Consider the following 16,406-nt stretch of genomic DNA (forward strand, 5'->3'; position numbering starts at 1 on the left):
TACAAAAGATATATAAAACAAAAAGCTGGTTCTTTCAAAGGATAAATAAAATTAATAGACCATTCACAAGACTAACCAAGAATAGAAGAGAGAAGATCCAAATAAGCTCAATTAGAAACAAAATGGGAGATATTATAAAAGACACTACAGAAATCCAAAAGATTATTCAATGCTACAATGAACACCTTTATGTGCATAAACTGGAAAATATAGAGGAGATGGTTTAATTCCTGAAAGATTATAACCCTCCTAGCTTAAATCAGAAAAAAATAGAAATCCTGAATAGACCAATAACAAGCAGCAAGATTGAAATGGTAATAAAAAATTACAAACAAAAAAAAGTCTAGGACCAGATGAATTCACAGCCAAATTCTATCAGACATTCAAAGACAAATTGGTGTCAATCCTGTTGAAACTATTCCACAAGATAGAGAAAGAGAGAACACTTACTAAATCATTGTATGAAGCCAGTATCACCCTAATACCAAAACCAGGAAAGGACATAACAACAAATAAACAAAAATAAAGAAAAATACAGAAAAATATCCCTAATGAATATAAACACAAAAATCCTCAACAAAATATTAGCTAACCAAATCCAACAACATGTCAAAAAGATAATACGACATGATCAAGTGGGTTTCATACCAAGGATGCAGGGATAGTTTAACGTACACAGGTCAATAAATGTAATACACCACATAAACAGAATTAAAGACAAAAACCACATGATTATTCCAATAGATGCAGAAAAAGCATTTGACAAAATCCAGTATCCCTTTATGATTAAAAACCTCAGCAAAATCGGAATACAAGAGATATTCCTCAATATAATAAGAGCCATTTATAACAAACCCACAGCCAACATAATACTGAATGGGGAAAAGCTGAAAGCATTCCTTCTGGAAACTGGAACAAGACAAGGATGCCCACTCTCATCACCGCTATTCAACATACTACTGAAAGTCCTAGCCAGATCAATCAGTCAAAAGAGATAAATAAAGGGCCTCCAAATTTGTAAAGAGGAAGCCAAAATGTTGCTGTTTGCTGATGATATGATTGTATACCTAGAAAACCCTAAAGATGTCTTCAAAACCCTTCTAGAACTAACAAATGAATTCAACAGAGTTTCAGGATACAAATTAATGTACATAAATCAGTAGCTCTGTTATTTACCAACAGCAACCAAGTTGAGATTCAAAACAAGAATGCAACTCCCTTTACAATAGCTGCAAAAAAAAGAAACTTAAAAATTTACCTAGACAAGGAGGTGAAAGACCTCTACAAGACAAACTAAAAACACTGCTAAAAGAAATCATAGAAAACGAAAATAAATGTGAAAATTACCATACTGCCAAAAGCAATTTACAAACTCGATGCAATTCCACCAAAATACCAGCATCATTCTTCACAGAACTAGAAAAAAAAAATTCTAAAATTAATATGGAACCAAAAAAGAGCTTGCATAGCCAAAACAAGACTAAACAAAAAGAACAAATCTGGAAGCATCACATTACCTGACTTAAAACTATATTATAAGGCCACAGTCACAAAAACATCATGGTACTGGTATAAAAATAGGCACATAGACCAATGGAACACAATAGAGAACACAGTAGTAAACCCAAATACTTACAGCTGACTGATCTTCAGCAAAGCAAACAAAAACATAAAGTGGAGAAAGGACACTCTATTCAACAAATGGTGCTGAGATAATTGGCAAACCACATGTATGAGAATAAAACTGGATCCTTGTCTCTCACGTTATGCAAAAATCAACTCAAGATGAATCAAGGACTTAAATCTAAGACTGGAGCTATAAAAATTCCAGAAGACTAGCAGATAACATTGTAAAAAGCCTTCTAGACATTGGCTTAGGCCAAAACTTTATGACCAAGAACCCAAAAGCAAATGCAACAAAAACAAAGATGAATATGTGGAACTTAAACTAAAGAGCTTCTGCACAGCAAAAGAAGAAACAGTCAGCAGAGTAAATTGACAAAACAAAGAGTGGAAGAAAATCTTTACAATCTATCCATTTGACAAATGACTAATATTTAGAATCTACAAAAAATTCAAACAAATTAGCAGAAAAAAAAACAATTCTATCAAAAAGTGGGCTAAGAACATGAATAGACAATTCTCTACAGAAGATATACAAATGGCCATCAAAAATATGAAAAGGTTCTCAACATCACTAATGATAAGTGAAATGCAAATCAAAACCACAATGTAATACAACCTTACTCCTGCAAAAATGGCCACAATCTAAAAATCAAAAAATGAGAGATGTTGGCCTGGATGTGGTAAAAAGGGAACACTTCTACACTGCTGGTGGGAATGTAAACTGGTGCTAACACTACAGAAAACAGTGTGGAGATTCCTTAAATAACTAAAAGTAGAACTACCATTTGAGCCAGCAATTCCATTACTGGGTATCTACCTAGAGGAAAAGAAGTCATTATACAAAAAATATACTTGCACACACGTTTATAGCTGCACAATTCCTAATTGCAAAAAAAAATATGGAACCAGCCCAATTCCAAATGCCCATTAATTAATGAGTTGATAAATAAACTGTAGTATATATGTATATATGATGGAACACTACTCAACCATACAAAGAAACAAATTAATGGCATTCATGGCAACCTGGATGGAACTGGAGACTATTATTCTAAGCAAAGTAACTCAGGAATGAAAAACTTAACATCGTATGTTCTCACTCATAAGTGGGAGCTAAGCTTTGAGGATACAAAGGCATAAGAATGATGCAATGGACTTTCTGGACTCAGGGAAAAGTGTTGGGGGGTGGTGAGGGATAAAAGACTAAAAATTGGGTGCAGTATGTACTCTTTGGGTGATGGGTGCACCAAAATCTCACAAATCACCACTAAAAATCTTACTCATTAAACTAAATACATGTATTTCCCAAAACCTATGGAAATACAAAATTTTAAAAGGGAGCATACCTCAAAATAATAAAGGCTATATACAATGAACTAACAACCAACATTATAATAAACGGGGAAGAAAGTAAAAAACATTCCCGCTAAGAACTGGAACCAGTCAAGGTACCATTTCATCAGTCCTATGTAACATGGTACTGGAAGTCCTAGCCAGAGCAATCAGGAAAGATAAAAGATTGAAATTGGAAATGAGAAAGTCAAATTTTCTTGGTTGGCTAATGTTATGATGTTATGTGTAGAAAATTTTAAGACTCCTAGATTTTATTCATAAATTCAAAAGAGTTTCATTATACAAAACTGTACAAAATTAGTAGCATTTTTATAACCAGTAATAATCTTTCTCAGGACCAAATCAAGAAGACAAATCTACATACAATAGCTATGAAAAAACCCCTAGGAATAAAATTAACAAAGGAAGTGTAAGATCTCCAAACTACAAAACACTGATGAAATAAATCATACATGAAAAATATCTCATGCTCAGTGATTGTATCAATATTATCAAAAATGATCAAATTTACCAAAAGAAATATACAGATTCCATCCAATTCCTATCAAAATATACCAATGTTATTTTTCTCTGAATTAGACACAACAATAGCAAAATTCATATGGAACCACAAGGAGACAAAATAGTAAAGGAATTCTAACCCAAAAGAACTAATTTGGAGGCATCAGATTACCTTCATGATATACCACAGGGCTACAGTCACTAAAACAGCAGGTTATTGGTATAAAAATACGTACATATGTTACTTGAAAAGAATAGAAAACTCAGAAATGAATTCACATATTTTTAGCCAACTGATCTTTGGCAAAGTAGACCAAAACCTACACTGAGGAAAGAACACTTGTTTCAATAAATGATGCTAAGAGAATTGGTTAGCTATAAGCAGAAGAAAAAAACTGGACCCGTATCTCTGACCATATACAAAAATTAACTCAAAGTTTTAAATATAACACCTGAAGCTATTACAATTAGATGTGAACATTTATTTTTGACATCAGTGAAGGCAAATAATTTACAACTCACGCATAAAAAACACAAGTACCAAAAACAGAAATGGACAAATGAGAGTTAATTAAACAAAAGATGCTGCACAGACAAAGATATAATCAACAGAGTGATCAACAATCTACAGAATTAGAGATAATATTGTAAACTATGCATCTGAAACTACCAACTCAAAGAATCTTCAAAGAACTTAAACAACTAAACAATGGCAACAACAAAAAACAAATAATCCCTTTAAAAAGGAGGCAAACTCCTGACTTGGAGACAGCCACCATCAGGGGTCGACAGAAACCTCATACAGGAGACCTCCAGCTCGCATCAGGTGGGTGCCCCAATGAGATGCAGCTTCTAGAGGAAGGAGCAGGCAGCAATCTTTGCAGTTCTGCAGCCTCTGCTGGTGATACCCAGGCAAACAGGGTTTGGAGTGGACCTCCAGCAAACTCCAGCAGACCTGCAGAAGAGGGGCCTGACTATTACAAGGAAAACTAACAAACAGAAAGCAATAACATCAACATCAACAAAAAGGATGCCCACACGAAAACCCCATCCAAAGGCCATCAGCATCAAAGATCAATGGTAGATAAATCCATGAAGACGAACAAGCACTAAATATATATATGTATATATATATGTGTGTGTATATATATGTGTATATATGTATATATATGTGTGTATATGTGTATATATGTGTGTATATATGTATGTCTATATGTGTATATATGTATGTCTATATGTGTATATATGTATATGTGTGTATATATGTATATATATGTGTATATATTTGTATATATACACACACACATATATACACACATATATATGTATATATACACATATATACACACATATATATACACACATATATACATATATATTTTCTACCTCTGGTAGAATTCAGCTGTGAATCTATCTGGTCCTGGGCCTTTTTTAATTGGTAGGCTATTAATTACTGCCCCAATTTCAGAACTTGTGATTGTTCTATTCAGGGATTCAATTTCCTCCTGGTTTAGTCTTGGGAGAGTGTATGTGTCCAAGAGTTTATCCATTTCTTTTAGATTTTCTAATATATTTGCGTAGAGATGTTTATCGTATTCTCTGGTGGTAGTTTGCATTTCTGTGGGATCAGTGGTAATATACCCTTTATCATTTTTTATTGTGTCTATTTGATTGTTCTCTCTCTTTTCTTCTTTTTTTACTCTGGCTAGCAATCTATCTATTTTGTTAATCTTTTCAAAAAACCAGCTCCCAGATTCACTGGTTTTTTGGAGAGTTTTTTGTGTCTATATCTCTTTCAGTTCTGCTCTGATCTTAGTTATTTATTTTCTTCTGCTAGCTTTTGAATATGTTTGATCTTGCTTCTCTAGCTCTTTTAATTGTGATGTTAGGGTGTCGACTTTAGATCTTTTTACTTTCTGATGTGGGTATTTAGTGCTATAAATTTTCCTCTTAACGCTGATTTTGTTGTGTCCCAGATATTCTCTCTTTGTTATCATTGGTTTCAAAAAACTTCTTTATTTCTGACTTAATTTCATTATTTACCCAGAGTCATTCAGGAGCAGGTTGTTCAGTTTCCATGTATATATATATATATAAATAAAAGGGTACCAGCCACTGCAAAAACACAGCAAAATATAAAGACCAATGACACTATAAAGAAACTGCATTAACTAATGTGCAAAATAACCAGCTAGCATCATGATGATAGGATCAAATTCACACAAAACAATATTAACCTTAAATGTAAATGGGCTAAATGCCCCAATTAGAAGACACAGACTGGCAAATTTGATAGAGTCAAGATCCATCAGTGTGCTGTATTCAAAAGACACATCTCACAGGCAAAGACACACACAGGCTCAAAATAAAGGGATGGAGGAATATTTGGCAAGCAAATGGAAATAAAGAAAAGCAGGGGTTGCAGTCCTAGTCTCTGATAAAACAGATTTTAAACCAACAAAGATCAAAAGAGACAAAGAAGGGCATTATATAATGGTAAAGGGATCAATGCAACAAGAAGAGCTAAGTATCCTAAATATATAAGAGCCCAATACAGGAGTGTCCAGATTCACAAAGCAAGTTCTTAGAGACATACAAAGAGACCTAGACTCCCACAAGATAATAGTGGGAGAGTTTAACATCCCACTTTCAATATTAGACAGATCAATGAGACAGAAAATTAACAAGGATATTCAGGACTTAAACTGAGCTCTGGGCCAAGTGGACCTAATAGACATCTACAGGACTCTCCACCCCAAATCAACAGAATATACATTCTTCCCAGAACCACATAGCACTTATTCTAAAATCGACCACATAATTAGAGGTAAAACACTCCTCAGCAAAATGCAAAAGAATGGAAATCATAACAAACAGTCTCTCTGACCACAGTGCAATCAAATTAGAACTCAAGATTAAGAAACTCACTCAGAACTGCACAACTACATGGAAACTGAACAACCTGCTCCTGAATGACTGAGTAAATAATGAAATTAAGTCAGAGATAAAGAAGTTCTTTGAAACCAGTGATAACAAAGAGACAGAATATCTGGAACACAACAAAATCAGTGTTAAGAGGAAAATTTATAGCACTAAATACCCACATCAGAAAGTAGAAAGATCTAAAGTCGACACCCTAACATCACAATTAAAAGAGCTAGAGAAGCAAGATCAAACATATTCAAAAGCTAGCAGAAGAAAATAAATAACTAAGATCAGAGCAGAACTGAAAGAGATACAGACACAAAAAACCCTCCAAAAAAACAGTGAATCCAGGAGCTGGTTTTTTGAAAAGATTAACAAAATAGATAGATTGCTAGCCAGAGTAAAAAAAGAAGAAAAGAGAGAGAACAATCAAATAGACACAATAAAAAATGATAAAGGGTATATTACCACTGATCCCACAGAAATACAAACTACCACCAGAGAATATGATAAACACCTCTATGCAAATAAATTAGAAGATCTCAAAGAAATGGGTAAACTCCTGGACACATACACTCTCCCAAGACAGGATGAAATTGAATCCCTGAATAGAACAATCACAAGTTCTGAAATTGAGGCAGTAATTAATAGCCTACCAACCAACAAAGGCCCAGGACCAGATAGATTCACAGCTGAATTCTACCAGAGGTACAAAGAGGAGCTGATACCGTTCTTTCTGAAAGTACTCCAGAAAATAGCAAAAGAGGAACTCCTCCCTAACTCATTTCATGAGGCCAGCATCATCTAGAAATCAAAACTGGCAGAGACACAACAACAACAACAAAAATTTCAGGCCAATATCCCTGACGAAAATCATTACAAAAATCCTCAATAAAATACTTGCAAATCGAATACAACAGCACATCAAAAAGTTTATCCACCACGAACAAGTCGGCTTCATCCCTGGGATGCAAGGCTGGTTGAACATATGCAAATAAATAAACATAATACATCACATAAACAGAACCAATGACAAAAACCACATGATTATCTCAATAAATACTGAAAAGACCTTCAATAAAATTCAACACCCCTTCATGCTAAAAACACTCAATAAACTAGGTATTGATGGAACATATCTCAAAATAATAAGAGCTATTTATGACAAACCCACAGCCAATATCATACTGAATGGGAAAAAGCTGGAAGCACTTCCTTTGAAAACCGGCACAAGACAAGGACGCCCTCTCTAACCGCTCCTATTCAACATAGTATTGGAAGTTCTGTCAGGGCAATCAGGCAAGAAAAAGAAATAAAGAGTATTCAAATAGGAAGAGAGGAAGTCAAATTGTCTCTGTTTGCAGATGACATGATTGTATATTTAAAAAACCCCATCATCTCAGCCCAAAATCTCTTTAAGCTGATAGGCAACTTCAGCAAAATCTCAGGATACAAAATCAATATGCAAAAACCACAAGTATTCCTATACACCAACAATAGACAGGCAAAACCAAATCATGAGTGAACTCCCATTCACAATTGCACCAAAGAAAATAAAATACTTAGGAATACAACTTACAAGGGATGTGAAGGACCTCTTCAAAGAGAACTACAAACCACTGCTCAGGAAATAAGAGAGGACACAAACAAATGGAAAAACATTCCATGCTCATGGATAGGAAGAATCAATATTATGAAAATGGCCATACTGCCCAAAGTAATTTGTAGATTCAATGCTATTCCCATCAAGCTACCATCAACTTTATTCACAGAACTAGAAAAAACTACTTCACATTTCATATGGAACCCAAAAGGAGCTGTATAGCCAAGACAATCTGAAGCAAAAAGGACAAAGCTGGAGGCATCACGCTACTTGACTTCAAACTATACTACAAGGCTATAGTAACAAAAGTAGCATGTTACTGGTATAAAACAGATATATAGACCAATGGAACAGAATAGAGGCCACAGAAATAACACCACACATCCACAACCATTTGATATTTGAGAAACATGACAAAAACAAGCAACAGGGACAGGATTTCCTAATTAGCAAATGGTGCCTTGAAAACTGGCTAGCCATATGCAGAAAACTGAATCTGGACCCCTTCCTTACACCTTATACAAAAAGTAATTCAAGATGGATTAAAGACCTAAACATAAAACTGAAAACCATAAAAACCCTAATAGAAAACCTAGGCAATACCATTCAGGACATAGGCATGGGCAATGACTTTATGACTAAAACACCAAAAGCAATTGCAACAGAAGCCAAAATTGACAAATGGGATCTAATCAAACTGAAGAGTTTCTGCACAGCAAAAGAAACTATCATCAGAGTGAACAGGCAACCTACAGAATGGAAGAAAATTTTTGCAATCTATCCATCTGACAAAGGTCTAATATCCACAATCTACAAGGAACTTAACCAAATTTACAAGAAAATAAAACAAGCAACCCTGTCAAAAAGTTGGCGAAGGATTTGAACAGACACTTCTCAAAAGAAGACATTTATGCGGCCAACAAACATATGAAAAAAAGCTCATCATCACTGGTCATTAGAGAAATTCAAATCAAAGCCACAATGAGATACCATCTCACACCAGTTAGAATAGCGATTATTAAAAAGTCAGGTAACAACAGATACCGGCAAGGCTGTGGAGAAATTGAAACAGTTTTACACTGTTTGTGGGAGTGTAAATCAGTAAAATGTAACATATCATATTAACAGAGTTAAAAATAAAAATTTTATGATCATCTCAATAGATGCAGAAAAAGCATTTGACAAAAGCTAGCATTCCTTTATGATTAAAACCCCCAGCAAAATCAGCATAGAAAGACATAACTCAAGGTAATAAAAGCCATCTATGAAAAACTCATAGCCAATATTATACTGAATGGGGAAAAGTTGAAAGCATTCCCCCTGAGGACTGGAATAAAACAAGGATGCCCACTATCACTTCAATTCAATATAGTACTGGAAGTCCTTGCCAGAGGAATCAGACAAGAAAAATAAATATAGGACATCTAAATCATTAAAGAGGAATTCAAACTGTTGCTGTTCACTGATGATGTGATTGTATACCTAGAAAAGCTTAAAGACTCATCCAAATTCTCCTAGAACTGATAGATAAATAAAGAAAGTGAAGTCTCAAGATACAAAATCAGTATACACAACTTAGTAGCACTGTTATACACCAGCAAGAAAGAAGCTGAGAGTTAAATTTAAAAAAAATCAATCCCTTTTAAAACATTAGCAAAAAAATAATAAAATAAAATACCTGGAAATATACCTAACCAAGGAGGTGAAAGATTTCTACAAGGAAAACTACAAAAAAAGTGCTGAAAAAGATCATAGAAGGCACAAACAATTGGAAACACATCCCATGCTCATAGATGGGTAAAATCAATGTTCTGAAAATGTCCACACTCCCAAGATCAATCTACAAATTCAATGCAATTTCCATCAAAGCACTGTCATCATTCTTCACAGGACTAGAAAAGAAAACAATTCTAAAATTCAAATGGAACAAATAGCGAGCCTCCATATTTAAAGCAATTCTAAGCTAAAAAAAAAACAAATCTACAGGTATCACATAACCCAACTTCAAACTATACTGCAAGGCTATAGTTACCAAGACAGCATGGTACTAGTATAGAAATAAGCACATAAGCCAATGGAACAGAATAGAGAAGAGAAACAAAAAATAAAATCAAATACTTACAGCCAACTGACCTTCAACAAAGCAAACAAAAATATAAAGTGGAGAAAGGACATCCTATACAATAAATGGTGCTGGGAAAATTGACAAGCCAAATGTAGAAGAATGAAGCTGGATACTCATCTCTCACCTTATACAAAAATCAACTCAAGATGGATCAAATAATTAAATCTAAGACATAAAACCATAAAAATTCTAGAAGTTAACATTGAAAAAAACTCTTCTAGACATCGGCTTAGGCAGAGTTTATGACAAAAACCCCAAAGCAAATGCAACAAAAACAAAATAGATGGGACCTAATTAAACTAAAAAGCTTCAGCACAGCAAAATAAATAATCATCAGAGTAAACAGACAACCCACAGAGTGGGAAAAAATCTTTGCAAACTATGAATTCTACAAAGGACTAATAATACAGAATCTATGCAGAACTCAAGCAAATCAGCAAGAAAAAAAAATCCCATCAAAAAGTGGGCAAAGGAAATGAACAGACATTTCTCCAAAGCAGATATACAAATGGGTGACAAACATATGAATAAATGCTCAACATCACTAATTATCAGCGAAATGCAAATTAAAACCACAATGAAATATTACCATACTCCTGCAAAAAAATGGCCATAATTTTAAAAATCAAAAAAATAACAGATGTTAGTGTGAATGTGGTGAAAAGGGAATACTTTTAAACTGCTGGTGGGAATGTAAACTAGTACAACCACTATGGAAAACATTATGGAGATTCCTTAAAGTACTAAAAGTAGAACTACTGTTTGATCCAACAATTTCAGTACTGGGAGTCAACCCAGAGGTAAAGAAGTCATTATATGAAAAAGACACTTGCACGTGCATGTTTATAGCAGCACAATTCACAATTCAAAAATGTGGAAGCAGCCTAAATGTCCATCAACCAACGAGTGGATAAAGAAAATGTGACATATAGATAGATAGATAGATTAGATAGATAGATAGATAGATAGATAGATAGATAGATAGATATCATATATATACATATTATATACATATATACACACACACACACATATATACACACACACACACACACACACCATGGGATACTACTCATTCATATAAAGAAACAAAATAATTGTATTTGCAGCAACCTAAATGGAGTTGGAGACCATTATTCTAAGTGAAGTAACGCAGAAATGGCAAATCAAACGTATATTCTCACTTATGAGCAGGACCTAAGCTATGAGAATGCAAAGGCATAAGAATGATAAAATGGACTCTGGGAACTCAGCAGGAAGGGTGGGAGGGGGATGCTGGATAAAAGACTACACATTGGGTACAGTGTACACTGCTTGTGTGATGGATGCACCAAAATCTCAAAAATTACCACTAAAGAACTTTTCCATGCAACCAAACACCACCTGTTTCCCCAAAACTATTGAAATAAAAATAAATATAAAAAATAAATTAAGTAATTAAAATAAAAGGATGGAAATGATAAAAAATGGGCAGTGGGAAGAGTCAAGGCAGCAGTGTACACCATTTTTTCAGCTAGATAAGAACTGAAAGGAAAGTGAGTGCAAGGTCTGCTTCATTTAAAAATTTTTAAAAATGAATAAAAATACCTACACCTGTTATGTTTATCCCAGCACTACTCACAGTACAAAGATATGGAATCTGATTAAGTGTCCATCAATGGATGATTTGATAAAGTAAATGTGGTATATAATAAAATACTATTCTGCCATAAAAATAACAAACTTGTGTGTTTTACAGCAACATGTATAATAGTGGAGATCATTATCTTAAGTGAAATTACCCATAAACAGAAAGTCAAATATCACAAGTTCTCACTTCTAGGCAGGAGCTAAATAATGTATACACATTAACACAGAAAGTGGAATAAAAGACACTGGGGACTCAGAAGGGCAGGAAAGTTGGAAGTGGGTGAGAGATTAGAAATTAATTAACACAATGTACCCTTTCAGAGACTTTTCTGCTATGCAATATATACATGCAACAAATCTGCAGTTGTATCTGCTGCATCTATAAAAAATTTAAAAACACTTAACTGTAAGTTCCAAAACCTTAAAATGCCTTTAAAAAACATAGGAAAACATCTCTTTGGCATTGGTCTTGGTAATAAAGTTTTTGATAGGACACCAAAAACACATGCCTCAAAAGCTACAATAAATAAGTGGTACTAAGATTTGACATCAACAAGATGGTGGAGAAGCTGATATCAGCCCTTATCCCCTCCACTAACTATATATATATGTATGTGTGTGTGTGTGTGTGTGTGTGTGTGTGTGTGTGTATCTTCAAACCAAAATAACCTAGAAATATTTCACGGGCTTATAAATAATCTACCATAATAAATTAGTGCAAAAAAAATCCAAACAGAAGGTGTCACTGGTGATATTAATATACCTGAGACACCATATGTTCACCAGAAATAAAGAAGAAAAGTTGAGGTTATCATATCAGTCATGGGGCAGGAATAACTATTGTCCCCATTTGCCTGTTCCACAGAGCACAGCAGTTCTTTTACCACTGAAGTAACCAGCTAGCATCCCCACTGCAGAACCCCAGAGAGGGAGTCATGGCACACCCCATTTCCACATAAACTGTGACCACTGTTGAGTTAATTTTTCAAAGGAGTCAACACTTCTTCCAACCCCACACATGCTCCAATCCCAGAGCTGTGGCTGCTCCAAGAGTGCCCACTCTTGTGTCATTATTAGCTAGCCCATTAAGAATTCCAGAATAGACTAAATAGTAAGGTCTACCATCACCAAACAATAGCTCCAATAGCTGGAGCAGATGGCAATATACTCAAAGGCTTAGGCATCAATATAAGGGCACAAGAATGATGAAATATTAGGAAAAAAAGATTACACCAAAAGAAAATAATAATACTTCAATAATGGACCCAGAAGAAATAAAAATCTAGAAAATGACTGACAAAGAATTTAGAACAATCCTTTTGAAGAAGTTTAGTGCACCTCAAAAAATACAAATACAAAATTAAATCAACTTTGAAAAGCAATTCACGAACAAAATTAAAAGTTTGACAAAGAAATAGAAACAATAAAGAAACAAATATTACCTGGTTGTGGTCTTTACTTTCTACATTTAGTGTTCCTTTCAAGATTTCCTGTAAGGCAGGTCTGCTGGTAATGAACTCTGTCAGCATTTGCATATCTAAAAAGGATCTTATTCCCCCTTCTCTTAGAAAGCTTAGTTCAGCTGGATATGAAGCCCCCCTCCCTTTTTTTTAAGAATGTTGTATATACGCCTCCAATCTCTTCTGGCTTGTAGGCTGTCAGCTGAGAGGTCCACTGTTAGCCTTTTGTAGGTAACCTTCCCTTTCTCTCTAGCTGCCTTTAACATTCTTTATTCATTTTGACCTTGGAAAATATAATTATTATGTGTTTCTTGAGGATGATCTTCTTGTGTAGAAACTTGCAGGAGTTCTCTGTATTTTCCTGAATTTTACTGTTGGCCTCTCCATCAAGGTTTGGGAAGTTTTTATGGATGATATTCTGAAATATATTTTCCAAGTAGTTTGCTTTCTTTCCTTCCTTTTCAGGATGCCAATGATTCATAGATTTGGCCTCTTTACATAATCTCATACTTCTTGGAGGATTAATTGATTCTTTTTTATTCCCTTTTAAAAATTTTTGTCTTATTCCAGAGAACCAGTCTTCAAGTTCTGAAATTCTTTCCTCAGTTTGGTTTATTCTGCAGAAAGTGGAATAAAAGACACTGGATTGATACTTGAGATTGCATTGTGAAATTCTGGTATCGTGTTATTAACCTCTGTCAGACCCATTAGGTTCTTTTGTATACTGATTATTTCATCCTTTAGCTCCCGTATCACTTATTTCATGATTCATATTTTCCTTAGATTAGGTTTTGCCATCCTCCTGAATCACAATTATCTTCATTCCTAACTGTATTCTGAATTCTATTTCTGTCATTTCAGCCAGTCCAGCCTTGTTAAGAAGTCCTGTTAGAGAACTGGTGAAGTCATTTGGAGAATATACAACACTTTGACCATTTGAGTTACTGAACTTCTTGCATTGGTTCTTTCTCATCTCTGTCAGTGTTCCTTTAACTGCAGTGTAGATTGAGTACAGTCAATAGACTTGTTTCCTGGTTGTTTTCACCTGGTCTAGGAATACAGCTATACAGGAAGGAAAAAGGTCTCTACAAAGAGAATTACAAAACACTGCTCAAAATAATAATAAAAGACACAGATGAATGAAAAAACATCTCATGCTCATGGATAGAAAAAAATCAACATTTAAATGGCCATATTACCCAAAGCAATTTACAGATTCAATGCTACTTTTATCAAGCTACCAATAACATTCTTCACAGAACTGCACAAAAACTATTTTAAAATTAATGTAATACCCAAAAAGAATCTGAATAGCCAACAGAATCCTAAGCAAAAGTAATAAAGCTGGAATAAACATGTTACCTAACTTCAAATTATACTACAGCACTACAGTTTCCAAAACAGCATGGTACTGGTACAAAAACCGATACATAGACCAATAGAACAGAATAGAGAGCCCAGAAATAAGGCCACACACCTACAACCACCTGATCTCTGACAAATCTAACAAAAACGAGAAATAGAGAAAGACTTCCTTTTCAATAAATGTTGGTGGAATAACTGACTGACTGTAAGCCAGAAGACTGAAGCTGGACCCCTTCCTTACACCATATACAAAAATAAACTCAGGATGAATTAAAGACTTACATGTAAAATCCAAAACTATAAAACCTTGAAAGATAACCTAGGCAATACCATCTTAGACATAGAAAAGTGCAAAGATTTCATGACAAAGACAATAAAAACAATTGTTAAAGAAGCAAAAATTAGTGGGATCCAATTAAATATAAGAGCTTCTGCACAGCAAAAAAAAAAAAAAACTATCAACAGAGTAAATGAACAACATACTGAACAGAAAAAAATATTTTCAAACTACATATCTGAAAAAGGTCTAATCTCAAGCATTTATCTGGAATTTTAAAAAAATTTACAAGAGAAAAACAAATAATCCCATTAAAAAGCAGACAAAGACATGAGCAGACACTTCTTAAAAGAAGATTACATGTGGCTAACAAGCATATGAAAATTTAAAAAGCTCAGTATTACTGATTATTAGAGAAATGCAAATCAAAGCCACAATTAGAAACCATCTCAAAAAAGTCAGAATCTGTTATTCTTTAAAGTCAAAAAATAACAGATGCTGATGAGGTTGCTGAGAAAAGAGAACACTTATACACTGTTGGTAGGAGTTTAAATTATTTTCATTATTGTCAAAAGCAGTATGATGATTTTTCAAAGAGCTAAAACCAGAATTACCATTTGACCCAGCAATCCCATTACTCGGGACATACCCAAAGAAATATAAATCATTCCACCATAATGCACATGCACACAATGTTTATTGCAGCACTATTCACAATAGCAAAGACATGGATTCAACCTAAATGCCCATAAATGACAGAATGGATTAAAAAAATGTGGTACATATACACCAGGAATACTATACAGCCATACAAAGAAAAAGATTATGTCTTTTGTAGGAACATGGATGGAGCTGAAGGCTATTATCCTCAGCAAACTAATGCAGGAACAGAAAACCAAATGCCACTTATAAGTGGGAGCTAAATGATGATAACTTACGAACACGATAAGGAAACAACATACACTGGAGTCTACTTGAGGATAGAGGGTGGGAGGAGGGAGATAAGCAGAAAAAATAACTATTGGGTACTGCAATTAATTCCTGTGTGGTGAAATAACCTGTACAACAAACTCCCGTGACATGAGTTTACCTATGTAACAAACCTTCACATATACCCCCAAACCTTAAATAAATAAAAGAAATAAATATAAATTCTAGAGATAAAGAATACAATAATTGAAGAAAAAAATAGAAAGCTTTAACATCAGACTTGATCAAGTAGAACAAAGAGTCAGTGAACTAAAGATACGACATCTGAAGTTATCTAATCAGAAAAGGAAAAAGAAGAAATAATGAAGAAGGACTACATCAACAATGAAGCGCCATCAAGAAAACAAACGTTGCATAGTAGAAGTTCCAGGAGAAGCGCGAGACAAAGAACTACAAAGCAAATGTAAAAATAAATAAATATAAGGCTAAAAATTTTCCAGACCTGGGAAAAGATGACATTATTTGACTTCAGAAATAAGATTACCTCCTGGTTACCTCTGCTATCAATGTTCCATGCCACCCTGGTGACTCAGGAGATTATCAGCCTGCTCA

Source organism: Pongo abelii, chromosome X (genome assembly GCF_028885655.2).
Source record: "Pongo abelii isolate AG06213 chromosome X, NHGRI_mPonAbe1-v2.0_pri, whole genome shotgun sequence".
NCBI classification, from domain to species: Eukaryota; Metazoa; Chordata; class Mammalia; order Primates; family Hominidae; genus Pongo; species Pongo abelii.